The sequence below is a fragment of the Tachyglossus aculeatus genome, chromosome X1 (genome assembly GCF_015852505.1).
Source record: "Tachyglossus aculeatus isolate mTacAcu1 chromosome X1, mTacAcu1.pri, whole genome shotgun sequence".
Classification (NCBI taxonomy): Eukaryota; Metazoa; Chordata; class Mammalia; order Monotremata; family Tachyglossidae; genus Tachyglossus; species Tachyglossus aculeatus.
Window position 1 is genome coordinate 93605461 of NC_052101.1, and position 14971 is coordinate 93620431.

The 14971-nt window shown below is 47.0% G+C and overlaps 1 protein-coding gene across 3 annotated transcripts in view; it reads left to right on the forward strand.

Moving 5' to 3' along the window:
* The first annotated feature begins 3815 nt into the window (after positions 1-3815).
* KBTBD12 (kelch repeat and BTB domain containing 12) overlaps positions 3816-14971 on the forward strand; it is a 74063-nt gene continuing 62907 nt past the window's right edge. For 2 of the 3 annotated variants that reach the window (XM_038739974.1, XM_038739977.1), the window contains exon 1: positions 3816-3853. The gene's annotated coding sequence lies outside the window, so the exon portion shown is untranslated. Of the gene's footprint in view, positions 3854-13121; positions 13170-14971 lie in introns of those variants that run through there. The other variant, XM_038739976.1, reaches the window with a different exon arrangement.

The window sequence follows — 14971 nt, forward strand, 5'->3', positions numbered from 1 at the left end:
TACAGTCTAGCGGGGGAGACAAACATTAATGCAAATATATGAATTATGGTTATGTACATAAGTGCTGTGAGGCTGAGGGAGGGGTAAAAAAGGGTGCAAATCCAAGTGCAAGGGTGACACAGCAGGGAGAGGGAGAAGTCGAGGCTTAGTCGGGGAAGGCCTCTTGGAAGAGATGTGTTTTTACTAAGGCTTTGAAAGTGGGGAGAGTGATCGAAGGCTTTGAAGGTGGGGAAAGTGATCGTGTGTCAGATATGAAGAGGGAGGGAGTTCCAAGCCAGAGGCAGGACGTGGGCAAGGTGTCATCAGAAAGACAGGCAAGATCAGGATACAGTGAGTAGGCTGGCATTTGAGGAGCAAAGAATGTGGGCTGGGTTGTAGTAGGAGATGAGAGGTAGCACCATAAGAGACAGGTGGATCCATGGAAGTTTTCCCTAAGCAGCCACAACTGATGGACCTTTGATCTGTCCCCTTTAAGCACTTGATTTTCACGGCAGCACTTATCAATCAATCAATCAATCAGTGGTATTTATTGAGTGCTTACTGTGGGCAGAGACTGTAGATTGTAGTGCCTGGAGGGAAGGGAATGTGTCTACCAATGAACTCTGTGGTATTGTACTCTACCAAGCACATAGCTCACAGAGAGCAATCAATAAATACTACTGATTGATTGAGGTAAAGTTGGAAGGGGCAAGGTGATTGATGATTTAAAGCCTATGGTAAGGAGTTTCTATTTGATGCACAGGTGGATGAGCAACAACTGGAGGTTCTTGAGGAGTGGGGAAACATGGACTGAACAGTTCTGTAGAAAAATGATCTGGGCAGCAGAGTGCAGTATGGACTGAAGTGGGGAAAGACAGGAGGCAGGGAGGTCAGCAAGGAGGCTGATGCAGTAATCAAGGCAAGAGAGGATTCATGTGGGATCTTGAAGACTGTGAGCCCGTTGTTGGGTAGGGACTACCTCTATATGTTGCTGACTTGTACTTCCCAAGTGCTTAGTACAGTGCTCTGCACACAGTAAGCGCTCAGTAAATACAATTGAATGAATGAATGTGGGAGCAGTTTGGGTGGAGAAAAAAGGACGGATTTGAGGGATGTTGTGAAGGTTGAACTGACAGGATTTGGTGTCAGATTGAAGCACCCAAATCACTTTTAAAGCACTCAACTACCATTCTCCCTCCTATTCGGCCTCACTGATTTCCTACTACAACCTAGCATGCTCACTTCACTCCCCTAATGCCAACCTACTCACTGTACTTTGATCTCGTCTATCTTATGGCCAAGACCCCTTGCCTATGTCCTTTGACTGATGCCTAGAACTCCCTCCTCCTTCACAGCTGACGGACGATCACTCTCCCCACCTTCAAAGCCTTATTAAAATCCCATCTCCTCCAAAAGGCCTTCCCTGTCTAAACCCTCATTTCCCCTACTCCCTCTCTCTTCTGGGTTGCCCTTGCACTTGGATTTGTGCCCTTTATTCACCCCTCAGCCCCACAGCACTTACATACCCATCCGTAATCTATTTAAATGTCTGTCTCCCCCTCAAAACTGTAATCCCCTTGTGGGCAGGGAACATGTCTGCCAACTCTGTTGTATTGTACTCCCCCAAGTGCTTGGTACAGTGCTCTGCACACAGTAAGTGCTCAATAAATATGATTGATTGATTGACTGATTGGCAAAACTGCAGTTTGGGCCCCATGCCATGGCCTCAGATGAGCACAGTGAAGGGGCGAGTTCTGCTCAATGCCAGTGGCAGCCCAGCCTCCACACTACTGTGAAGTCCCCAATCTAGGTGGCTCAGAGCTGAAGAAAACAGTGCCCCTCTAAAATGTCTCTCCTTCAAAATAATACAGAACAGAACAAGCAATCTGGCACTTAGTCTTTGACCGGCGCCCATTCTGGATGGATCGGCCTTACTCTCACTCCTGGTTTGGGGGGAAAATTAGAAGGAAACAAGGACAGAAAATCAGAAAAGGGAAAATTATCAAGTCTCGAGTTTCATAATTCAATATTTGCATAGTTTTGAGAGTGAAAGGGTGAAGCTGAGTTTACTTTTGGTGCAGTTGGGTTTACTTTCGTTTATTCTCTTACTGAATTGCATGAGGTCATTTGATGAGTGTTGTTGCCACCCGCTAGGACCACAACCACAGAGGTCATTTTTCTTTGGAAAGGCAGTCCTTAATATGCAAAAAGCGCCCCCACTGCGCAACAGTTCTCACCACCTCAACATCGAAGGTCAGTCTGTCCATGACTTGCCACTTTCTCAAACAATCAACCCACTAATTGTATTTAGTAAGCACTTAGTGTGTGCAGAGCATGGTACTAAGCACTTGGGAAAGCATGGTATAATAATAATAAAAATGATGGCATTTATTAAGTGCTTACTATGTGCAAAGCACTGTTCTAAACGCTGCGAAGGTTACAAGGTGATCAGGTTTTCCCCCGGGGGGGCTCACAGTTTTCAACCCCATTTCACAGATGAGGTAATTGAGGCACAGAGAAGTTTAGTGACTTGTCCAAAGTTACACTGCTGACCATTGGCAGAGCCGGGATTTGAACCCATGACCCCTGACTCCAAAGCCCATATCCTACCCTCAGTGAGCTTACAGTCTAGAGGGGACCTTACTGGGTGGGTGGGGGGAGGGACTGGGACACATTCATTCATTCAATCGTATTTATTGAGCACTTCCTGTGTGCAGAGCACTGTACCCTTGGAAAGTACAATTCGGCACATGCCGTGGCGGGGAAGAATTTACCCTGGGAGCCGCAAGACGAAGGAATCTTCCCGAAAGATGGACGGAGGGGCTTACGAGGACAGCCCGGGGGCCAAGTCACGAGAAGCCCGTGGGTCCCAAGAACGAGAGGGAAGCTCTAAGAAGCTCCCTGGACTGCCGCCCATCCATGGAGGGGGAAATTAGCGAAAGCATAGGAATAAATCCTCTAGACTGTGAGCTCCCAGTGGGCGGGGGCCGTCTCTCGTTATTGCTGTATTGTCTCTGTGGGTCGTATCGTCTCTACTGCTCATCATCAATCGTCATCATCATCAATCGTATTTATTGAGCGCTTACTGTGTGCAGAGCACTGTACTAAGCGCTTGGGAAGTACAAGTTGGCAACACTTAGAGACAGTCCCTACCCAACAGTGGGCTCACAGTCTAAAAGGGGGAGACAGAGAACAAAACCAAACATATTAACAAAATAAAATAAATAGAATAGATATGTACAAGTAAAATAAATAAATAAATAAATAAATAAATAAATAAAGAGTAATAAATATGTAGAAACATATATACATATATACAGGTGCTGTGGGGAAGGGAAGGAGGTAAGATGGGGGGATGGAGAGGGGGACGAGGGGGAGAGGAAGGAAGGGGCTCAGTCTGGGAAGGCCTCCTGGAGGAGGTGAACTCTCAGTAGGGCCTTGAAGGGAGGAAGAGAGCTAGCTTGGCGGATGGGCGGATGGCTCACGCCGTAAGCGCTCGGTAAATGCGACGGAATGAATGAACTCTCCTAGCTGGCTCCTGGAAGTCAAGGGAGCGATTAGCACAGTCCCAGTTCCCAGTTAGGTGGGCCGAACCTACCCGCCTTCCACGGACGACGCCGGGTTCAAATCTCCCCTCGGAGGGAGCGGGTGCGGCTTCGAAAGAACCGCGTGTCGAGTCGGAGGGCTTCTGCAATGCCCCCCCCGCCGCCCCCTTTCCCACGTGTGGGAGTGAGTATGTTCCGAGCCCCCTCCGTGGTCTATTTTTAGCTTTCTCCGTCCAGTAGGTCCATATTGGGTAGCGAGTCCCCGGCCCCGGCTCTTCGCCGGCCGCTTCAGTCCAGCACCCCGCACGCAAGACCCCCAGCCCCGGCAGGTAGTGCAGGGGATGGAGGACGGGAGGGAAGGAGGAAGGGAAGGGAAGGGGGAAGGGGAGGGAATGGGAGAAGAAGGAGAGGGAAGGGAAGGAGAGGGAAGGTGGAAGAGAAGGAGGGGAGGGAAGGTGGAAGGGAAGGGAGGGGGAGGGGAAGGAGAGGGAAGGGGAGATGGAAAGAAAGGGAAGGGGGAATTGTATTTATTGAGCCCTTACTGTGTGCAGGGCACTCTACTAAGCGCTTGGGAAGTCCAAGTTGGCAACATATAGAGACAGTCCCTACCCAACAGTGGGCTCACAGTCTAAAAGGGGGAGATGGAGAACAAAACCAAACATACAAACAAAATAAAATAAATAGATTTGTACAAGTAAAATAAAGAGTAATAAATATGTACAAACATATATACATATATACAGGTGCTGTGGGGAAGGGAAGGAGGTAAGATGGGGGGGATGGAGAGGGGGACGAGGGGGAGAGGAAGGAAGGGGCTCAGTCTGGGAAGGCCTCCTGGAGGAGGTGAGCTCTCAGGAGGGCCTTGAAGGGAGGAAGAGAGCTAGCCTGGCGGATGGGCAGAGGGAGGGCATTCCAGGCCCGGGGGATGACTTGGGCCGGGGGTCGATGGCGGGACAGGCGAGAACGAGGCATGATGAGGAGAACGAAGTACGGTGAGGGGAAGGGAAGGGAAGGGGAGGGGAGGGTGGCGGTTGAGGAAGGGAGGATGGGGGGGCAAATGAAGCTTGGATAGGAGTAGGGAGGGAGGGGGAGGGGGTTTGTTCAGACTGGACTGAGGAAAGCGAGAGAGAATTGTGGGGCTGCCTACTTTCTTCCAGGGTGAAGTGGGATTTAGGTATGAGAGAGAGGCCAGCAATAATAACAGCAATAATAATCATGTTAAGCACTTTCTATGGCCCAAGCACTGTAATAAGCCCTGGGATGTTCTTCCCATCCCTAACCTCACAGCACTATGTCCACATCTCTAAATTATGTCTGTTTATTGTTGTATTGTACTCTCCTAAGTGCTTAATACAGTGTTCCACACACGGTAAGTGCTCAATAAATACAATTGAATGAATGGATGAATTAAGAATTTATGTTAATCTCCGTCTCCCCTTCTAGACTGTAAGCTTGTAGCAGGCAGGGATCATGTCTGCTAACTCTGTTGTACTCTTCCAAGCACGTAGTACAGCACTCTGCACACAGTTAGCACTCAATAGATACCATTGATTGATTGATTCATCGGATAGATACCAGATAATCAGATGGGACACAGTCCCTGTCCCACCTGAGGCTCTCAGTCTAAGTAGCGAGGGATCATTCGATCAATGGTATTTATTATTATCATCATTATGGTATTTGTTAAATGCCTACGATGTATCAAGCACTGTTCTAAGTGTTGGGGTAGATTCAAGTTAAACAGGTTGGACAGAGACCCTGTCTCACATGAGGCTCACAGGCTATTATTGAGTGCTTACTGTGTGCAAACGCTGATCAGGGTGAGAGGCCTTGGAGGGTGGGGGCGATTCAGAGGGATGAGTGAACTGTAGACAAGAGGCTAAAGCTAGTGACTTTTGGGGCATGGGGCACCCATCCTGTTGAGGGAGCTACAATACCCTGGGTGAGTTCATTCATTCAATACATTCAGTCATATTTATGGAGCGCTTACTGTGTGCAGGGCACCATATTAAGCGCTTGGTAGAGTACACTACAACAATAAACAGTCCCTGCCCATGAGCTGACAGCTTAGAATAGGGGAGATGGACATCAATACAAATAAATAGACAGATATTTACATGAGTGCTGTGCAGCTGGGAGGGGGGAAGAACAGAGGGAGCAAGTCAGGGTGATGCAGAAGGGAGTGAGAGGGGAGGAAAAGTGGGGCTTAGTCCGGAAAGGCCTTTTGGAGGAGATGTGCCTTCAATAAAGCTTTGAAGAGGAGTAGAGTCATTGTCTGTTGGATTTGAGGAGAGAGGGTGTTCCAGGCCAGAGGCAGGGTGTGGGTGAGGTGTTGGCAGCGAGACAGGCGAGATGGAGGCAGAGTTAACACTAGAGGAGCGAAGTGTGTGGTCTGGGTTGTAGAAGGAGAGAAGTGAGGTGAGGTAGGAGGGGGCAAGGTGGTGGAGGGCTTTAAAGCCAATGGTGAGCAGTTTCTCTTTGATGCCGGGGTGGATGGGCAACCACTGGAGTTTTTTGAGGAATGGGGTGACATGTCCTGAATCCGGACAGCAGAGTGAAGTAATGACTGGAGTGGGGAGAGACAGGAGGCTGGGAGGTCAGCAAGGAGGCTGTTACAGAAATCCAGGCGGGATAGGATGAGTGATTGTACTAACACGGTAGCAGTTTGGAGGGAGAGGAAAGGATGAGTTTTAGCGATGTTGTGAAGATGGGACCAAAAGGATTTGGTGATGGGTTGAATATGTGGGTTGAATGAGAGAGAGGAGTCAAGGAAAACACCAAGGTTACAGGCTTGTGAGACAGGAAGGATGGTGGTGCCATCTACAGTGATGGGAAAGTCAGGGGGAAGTTAGGGTATGGGTGGGAAGATAAGGAACTCTGTTTTGTATGTGTTAAGTTTAAGGTAACGGGAGGACATCCAAGTAGAGATGTTTTGAAGGCAGGAGAAGATGCAAGATTGGAGAGAGATCAGGGGAAGAGATGTAGATTTGGGTATCATCTGCCTAGAGGTGGCAGTTGAAGCCATGGAAATGAATGAGTTCTCTAAGGAAGTGGATGCAGATATAGAATAGAAAGGGACCCATAATTGAATCTTGAGGGACCCCCACAGTTAGGGGGTGAGACGCAGAGGAGGAGTCCATGAAGGAGACTGAGAATGAATGACCAGAGATATGAGGAGAACCAGGAGAGGACAGAGTCAGCGAAGCCAACGTGGGATAACGTTCCAGGTGAAGGGGCTGGTCCACAGAGTCCAAGGCCCCTGAGAGGTCAAGGAGGATCAGGATGGAGTAGAGGCCATTGGATATGGCAAGAAGGAGATCACTGGTGACCTTTGAGAGGGCGGTTTCTGTGCCGTGAAGGGGTACAAACCCGAGTACATAGACGACACAGAAGGGAGAAAGGATGGAGTGGAGGGATGAAATGTTAGTCAGGGAAGGTCTCTTGGAAGAGGTGTGATTTTTAGGAGGGCTTTGAAGGAGGGGAGAGCGGTGGTCTGCCGGTTATGAAGGGGGCAGGAGTTCTTTCCAATATTGTCCTTTGCCCCGCTGAGAAGTCTGTTAAACCCTAGGTTCCTCAAGGGTAGAAATTTCTTCCTATGGTTCCTCTGTCTCTCTCAGAAACACCCAATCAGTGCTCCACACACACTAGGACTCGGTACAGTGCTCTGCACACAGTAGGTGTCCAGTACAGCAGGCAGCTAATATAGCAGCCTGACGTATTGGATAGAGCTTGGGCCTAGGAGTCAGAAGGTCATGGGTTCTAATCCCGGCTCTAATGCTTGTCTGCTGTGTGGCCTTGGGCAAGTCACTTCACTTCTCTGGGCCTCAGTTACCTCATCTGTCAAATGGGGATTGAGACTGTGAGCCCCAACGGGACAGGGACTGTGTCCAACCCAATTTGCTTATATCCACCCCAGTGCTTAGTACAGTGCCTGGCACATAGTAAGCGCTTAACAAATACCATCATTATTATTATTAGCATGGATGTTAGTTTTATATTTGGTAGAGAGTCAATTGTATTTATTGAGCACTTACTGGGTACAGAGCACTATACTAAGCACTTGGGAGAGTACCGTATAACAGAGCTAATAGGCAAGTTTCCTGCCCACAATGAGCTGACAGTCTAGAGGGGGAGAAGATCCCTAAGGATGTGATAGAGGTTCAAAATAAAAGAAGTAAATATCTAATAGAAAACAGCATAGTAGGTATTTATATTAGGCAGAAAATATTGCAAATGTCTGAGTACAATGAGTTTAATTACTGTCATAGATATACACAGTCCGGTGGGGGGAAGGAGTAGGAGAGTTTTGAAAGTGGCATTGGAATGGGTTTCCTGGCTAGTAACACTGTTAGACTCTGATAACGATTCAGGCCGACTGAAGGGTTTTTCATTTTTATTGCCTAAAGCTTTTGAAAGCTTCATGTATTGGTAACGAATTGCATAACACTTCTGTTATGCAAGATGTCAAAAGTTATCAAAATTAGGCATGTTTAATGGTTCTTTCCCAGTGTGAAACAAAGTTTGTCTACTAGCGGTACAATGAAATGTAAAAAAAAAAAGTTAACTGTTTTCGGTGCTTTAAAGACTGTTTACATCATCCGTCAATCTAAATATCCTTAAAACATTTTAATTTGAATTACAGATCACTTAAACATGGTTGAATATTGAAAATGGGTGAATATTAACATTGAAGCCATGTTTATCAATTAATGGTATTTGAGTTCTTATAATGTGCAGTGTACTAAGCACTTGGGAGAATACAATACAACAGAATTAGCAGACAGGTTGCCTGCCCACACGAGCTTTCAGTCTAGAGGGGGAGACAGATATTAATATAAATAAAGAAATTCATTGTCATATTTATTGAGTGCTTACTGTGTGCAAAGCACTGTACTAAGCACTTCGGAAAGTACAATACAACAACAAATAGACACATTCCCTGCCCACAGTGAGTTCAAATGTAGTAGAATGCCATTTTTCTAGGATAAAAATTGCTCAGGGTGGATGGAGTGAGAGAAGCTGTGAAAATTGATTCCGACGTTACTTTGTTTTTTAAATTTATAGGGCACCCTGAAAACCCTAGGGGAAGAATAGACATATTAAACATGTGCCATCATCAATATTATTATTCTGCGAAAGGCTTGTACCACAGAGAAAATATTAAGCTATATGGCACTTTGAAACTGGTAAAATCAAAATACAGCCAAACGCCAGCACTGAAAATAAATCAGCAGTATTACTCCAATTCGAAATAACTGTTCATTGAAAATTTGTATTTCAATCTATTTATTAAAACTAAAAATGAAATCATGAACTAAGCTATAATAACTTTGGATTTCTGGTGGCATTGCAAAGCAATTAGGCTTCATTCATGTAATTCATGTTTATCTTTGCAATTTCCATTTTTTTCTCATTTAGTCCCTATTATTACAATGAATGTACCAGTTTAGTCCTCTGTTAACTGGAGCAATTGATGTCACTGTGGGTAGTTACCGAACATTTTTGCAGTGCTATGAAAAGGAGCAGTACCCTTCCCAGCTAAACAGTAAGCTCGCCGTGGGCAAGGAATGTGTCTTGCCAACTCTGCTGTATTGTATTCTTCCAACTGCTTAGTACAGTGCTCTGCACACAGTAAGCACACAACAAATACCATTGATCAATTCTCAGCTGTCCTTCACTTGCTCTTTCTGTGCAATCTCAAGTGTGGGAGGCAGAAACTTCTTTGAAAATCTTGCTACAGCCACAATTTGAATGCTGTTCAGATTTTGCCCAGCGAAAATTTTTGAAAACTTTGGTGAGGACTAACAAAACAAATGCTTAGTAAAAAGATCTCTGCCACAAGGCAACAAAGTTGGATGAGTCTCCAGCCTTAAGGACAGCTTGCAGCCAATAGTAGTGTGAGGGGCTGAGAGCTTGTGGGTGTGTTTGCTGAACTGTTTGGCCATATGAACTGCCAGCACAACAAGGAGTTGCTTCAGTAAAATGATTGAAGCAATTTTTTTATGTTTTGCAAACATCAGCTGGTAAAACAAATATTTGGACCACTAGGATACATACAAATACATTGTTTGCTGAGAAAGTTGTTCATCAGAACAACTGGCCTCCTTTTTTTGTTAGGGTGGTTTGGGTGCCTCCGACCCACCAGGCACCCTGAAAAAAAAAGCACAAATGCTACAGGTCATTCATTCATTCAGTCATATTTATTGAGTGCTTACTGTGTGCAGAAAACTGTACTAAGCGCTTGGTAGAGTACAGTATAATAAACAGACACATTCCCTTCCTGCAACGCGCGTACAGTCTAGAGGGGGAGACAGACATTAATAGAAATAAATAAATTGATTAATTAATTCATTCATTCAATAGTATTTATTGAGCACTTACTGTGTGCACAGCACTGTACTAAGTGCTTGGGAAGTACAAGTTGGCAACATATAGAGACGGTCCCTACCCAACAGCGGGTTCACAGTCTAGAAGGGGGAGACAGACAACAAAACAAAACATATTAACAAAATAAAATAAATAGAATAAATATGTACAAGTAAAATAAATAGAGTAATAAATATGAACAAACATATATACATATATACAGGTGCTGTGGGGAGGGGAAGGAGGTAAGGTGGGGGGGATGGGGGGAGGAGGGGGAGAGGAAGGAGGGGACTCAGTATGGGAAGGCCTCCTGGAGGAGGTGAGCTCTCAGTAGGGCTTTGAAGGGAGGAAGAGAGCTAGCTTGGCGGATGTGCGGAGGGAGGGCATTCCAGGCCAGGGGGAGGACGTGGGCCAGGGGCCGACGGCAGGACAGGCAAGAACGAGGCACAGTGAGGAGGTTAGCGGCAGAGGAGCGGAGAGTGCGGGCTGGGCTGTAGAAGGAAAGAAGGGAGGTGAGGTAGGAGGGGGCGAGGTGATGGAGAGCTTTGAAGCCGAGAGTGAGGAATTTTTGCCTGATGCGTAGGTTGATTGGTAGCCACTGGAGATTTTTGAGGAGGGGAGTAACATGCCCAGAGTGTTTCTGCACATCCAGTCGGGATAGGATGAGAGATTGAACCAGCAGGGTAGCAGTTTGGATGGAGAGGAAAGGGCGGATCTTGGCGATGCTGCAGAGGTGAGACCGGCAGGTTTTGGTGACGGATTAGATGTGAGGGGTGAACGAGAGAGCAGAGTCGAGGATGACACCAAGGTTGCGGGCTTGTGAGACGGGAAGGATGGTAGCGTCAACAGTGATGGGAAAGTCAGGGAGAGGGCAGGGTTTGGGAGGGAAGATAACAAGTTCAGTCTTGGACATATTGAGTTTTAGATAATAATAATGATGGCATTTATTAAGCGCTTACTATGTGCAAAGCACTGTTCTAAGTATTGGGTGGTGGGCAGATATCCAGATGGAGATGTCTTGAAGGCAGGAGGAGACACGAGCTTGAAGGGAGGGAGAGAGAGCAGGGGCAGAGATGTAGATTTGGATGTCATCAGCATGGAGATGATAGTTGAAGCTGTGGGAGCGAATCAGTTCACCAAGGGAGTGAGAGTAGTTAGAGAACAGAAGGGGACTAAGAACTGACCCTTGAGGCACCCCTACAGTGAGGGGATGGGAGGGGGAGGAGGAGCCCGCAAAGGAGACTGAGAATGAACGGCCGGAGAGATAAGAGGAGAACCAGGAGAGGACAGCATCTGTGAAGCCAAGGTTGGATAGCGTGTTGCGGAGAAGGGGGTGGTCCACAGTGTCGAAGGCAGCTGAGAGGTCGAGGAGGATTAGGATAGAGTAGGAGCTGTTGGATTTGGCAAGCAGGAGGTCATTGGTGACCTTTGAGAGGGCAGTTTCCGTGGAATGTAGGGGACGGAAGCCAGATTAATTAAAGGTGCATAAGTGCTATGTAATATTTGTATCTCCAAACAATATTTTAGAATTAGGATATTAAGTAAGCGACTTTTCCAAGGGAAAGAATGGCTACAATCCATCTGAATAATACAGATGGGGTAGTAGTAGTAGTAGTAGTAGTAGTAGTAGTAGTAGTAGTAGTAGTAGTAGTAGTAGTAGTAGTAGTAGTAGCAGTAGTAAGAGTATTTACTAAGTGCTTACTTTGTGCAGAGCATTGGATTTAGTGCCGGTTAAGAATACAGTGGAGGGAATTAGTCATGGTCCTTGTCCACTGGGGGGGCTCATAAGTTAAAAATAGAAAGGGGAGGGGATGAGCAACAAATACATAAGGAGAGATACACCAATCAATCAATCAATTGTATTTATTGAGCGCTTACTGTGTGCAGAGCACTGTACTAAGCGCTTGGGAAGTACAAGCTGGCAACATATAGAGACAGTCCCTACCCAACAGTGGGCTCACAGTCTAGAAGGGGGAGACAGAGAACAAAACCAAACATACTAACAAAATAAAATAAATAGAATAGATAGGTACAAGTAAAATAAATAAATAAATAGAATAATAAATATGTACAAACATATATACATATATACAGGTGCTGTGGGGAAGGGAAGGAGGTAAGATGCAGGGGATGGAGAGGGGGACGAGGGGGAGAGGAAGGAAGGGGCTCAGTCTGGGAAGGCCTCCTGGAGGAGATGAGCTCTCAGTAGGGCCTTGAAGGGAGGAAGAGAGCTAGCTTGGCGGATGGGCAAAGGGAGGGCATTCCAGGCCCGGGGGAGGACGTGGGCCGGGGGTCAGGAAGGCTGAATAGGTGCGAATGAGGTTGTCGTTAATGTAACCTGGTGATAACAAGGGCCTTTTCCCCGGGGTTGGCTGGGGGGGGGGGAAAGTCAGTCAGGACCGGACCGGGAAGGGGGGGTTGGGGGGCACTATAAGGAAGGTCGCTTAAGTGGGGAGGGGGATGGAAGGAGGGGGCGTCTATGGCGGCGCTCGGAGGAGTGGATCCTTCCGGGAGCCGTGGGGGCCACGCGATGTGATGGCAGGCGGGCCTCTCGGCATCACCTTGGAATTCGAAAGGTCCATCCAAGGTTCAGGGACTCTGGCTAGAAGGATGTGTGGACATCAGTGGTAGTGGCGGTAAAGGTAGAATGGCAATGGACCCCAAATCCATTAATAATGATAATAATAATAACAATAATAATAATTGTGGTATTTGTTTAGCACTTGCTATCTGCCAAGCACTGTTCTAAGCACTGGGGTAGATACAAGGTAATCGTGTTGGACACGGTCTGTGTCTCTCGTCGGCCTCACAATCTTGATCCCCATTTTACAGATGAGATAACTGAGGCCCAGAGAAGTGACTTGCCCAAGGTCACACAGCAAACATGTGGCAGAGCCGGGTTAATAACGGTATCGGTTAAGTGCTTACCAGGTGCCAAGTGCTATACTAAGCACTGAGGTAGATACAAGATAACCAGGTTGAACACGGTCCCTGTCTCACATGGGGCTCACAATCTAAGTAGATGGGAGACTAGGTATTGAATCCCCATTTTGGATATGGGGAAACTGAGGCACTGAGCAATTGACTTTCCTAAAGCCACAGCAGGCAAGGGGCAGAGCTGGGATTAGAACCCTGGTGCTCCGACTCCCAGGCCGATGTTCTTTTCACTAAGGCCATGCTGTTTCCTCAGCAGCGTGACAAGTCTGCCCAAACTAGTGGGTGCCAACAGCGAGTCCCTGCCTCTTCTACCTTGGTTCATGGACGAAGCTGGTACTGATGGTGAGTTTCTACCTATAGATGTGCACATCGCACTGAGAGTCCCTTGCAAGCTTGTACACTTTGTTCTGGAAAATGCAGTTGTGCACCTTAACTGGCCCCTTGCAATTTGGACCAAGCATTGCTCAGACACTAGTCCCACCACCAAGTATGATAATTATAACAACTGTGGTATTTGCTTAGTGCTTACTATGTACTAAGCCCTGGGGTAGATACAAGATAATCAGGTCCCATGTGGGACACCTACAGACTAAGTAGGTAGGAGAATGGGTATTGAATCCACACTTTGCAGATGAGGGAACTGAAGCTCAGAGAAGTGAAGTGACTTGCCCAAGGTCACCCAGCAGACAAGTGGCTGAGCCAAGATTAGAGCTCAGGTCCTCTGACTCCCAGGCTATGGGAGGCCACTAGGCTATGCTGCATAAAACAAGAAAACAGGAGCGAGGTACAGGTGTGTGCTACGTGGAATGGACAATCGCTGCAGCGGTCCAGTCTCAATGAAGGTCAGGATGAAAGCACTGGGGAAGATAGCATTTTAAGGGGGCCCAGATGCTTTCAGCCCCAGCCTGGAAAGCAAGAGCTTTTGCTTAGCCTTTGAGTGTCTTGCTCTTTCTCTCTACAGACAGAAAGATGCTTGTAAGGTCAAATCGAAAGGGGCACAGCATGAAATCATACAACTCTGTACTTGGTCATTTCTAAAGAGAAAAGTAAAGTGAAATGGAAAATAGAAGTTAATTCACCCAATTTTCCTCCCCGACTCCTCCCCCATCCCCCAACATTGTATGCCGAGTAAGCCTCGAGGATGAAAGGCAGCCCTATTGAGTCGAGGGGGGTGGGGTGGGGGGGCGGGGCGGGTATCAAGTGGATGAAAGAAAAGGCAGGTGGAAAGGAGAGGGAAGTGAGAGTGTTTGTGGAGAAGGAGAAACTGCATGGGTAAGCAGGCAGGAGGTTGAGTGGCAAAAAAGCAGAGGGGGAGGGGCTGTCAAACGGGAGAAAACTATACCAGCTTAGTGAATTCTATTCCCCACAAGCCAGAAAATGTCACTGTGGCTTTTATGAACCTTAAAAAGGATTTACCACGTCGACCCTTGGAGCAACAGACAGTAATGTTATGTAAGATTAGGCACCAGAAAAAACAAAAGAGGCGAGTTCATTATTGCTGGCATTTACCAATCTTCAAAAAATCTTTTTTGACTTTTCCAAACTCCATCAGTGTATTTTTCTATTGTTCCCCACGGAAGGGAGACTTGAGTAGCCGAGTAAATTTACAGGAAACTAGTCATCACAAGTACAGAGTCTGACAGATAAATTCTTTCAAGCTCACAAAGAGAATGCAAAAGGCAGGCCAAATCTACCCTGACCAAATAAAGGGCTCTATTTATAAACAGGCAGCACACAGCCCTGTGGGTTTTGTTTAAAGCTGCAAAATTGCTGTTCCTACATTGCGAACAATCCTGGAGGCTTGTGGCTGCTATTGCAGCCTGTTTATGTGCTATTTCTCTAACCACTTTCCTCTTCCCTCCCCGCCCTCCCTCCTTCTTAGACCTTCATGCTCCTCTTCTCTTGGTCTGGAACACCATTTAAAGAAACCCAGTCACTCTGAGATCTTGGAGTCTGGCTATCAATCAATCATATTTATCGAGCGCTTACTATGTGCAGGCTGGGAAAGAAGCCTCTGCCCGGGCCGCGGATACCACTGTGACTTCTGGGCTCTGCTCAGGAATGGGGCCCCGTTAAAGAGTTAACGGTTAAAGACTTACCATCTGTCTCCAGCTAGGTTTCAACGAGGAGCAGATAGTCTTGGC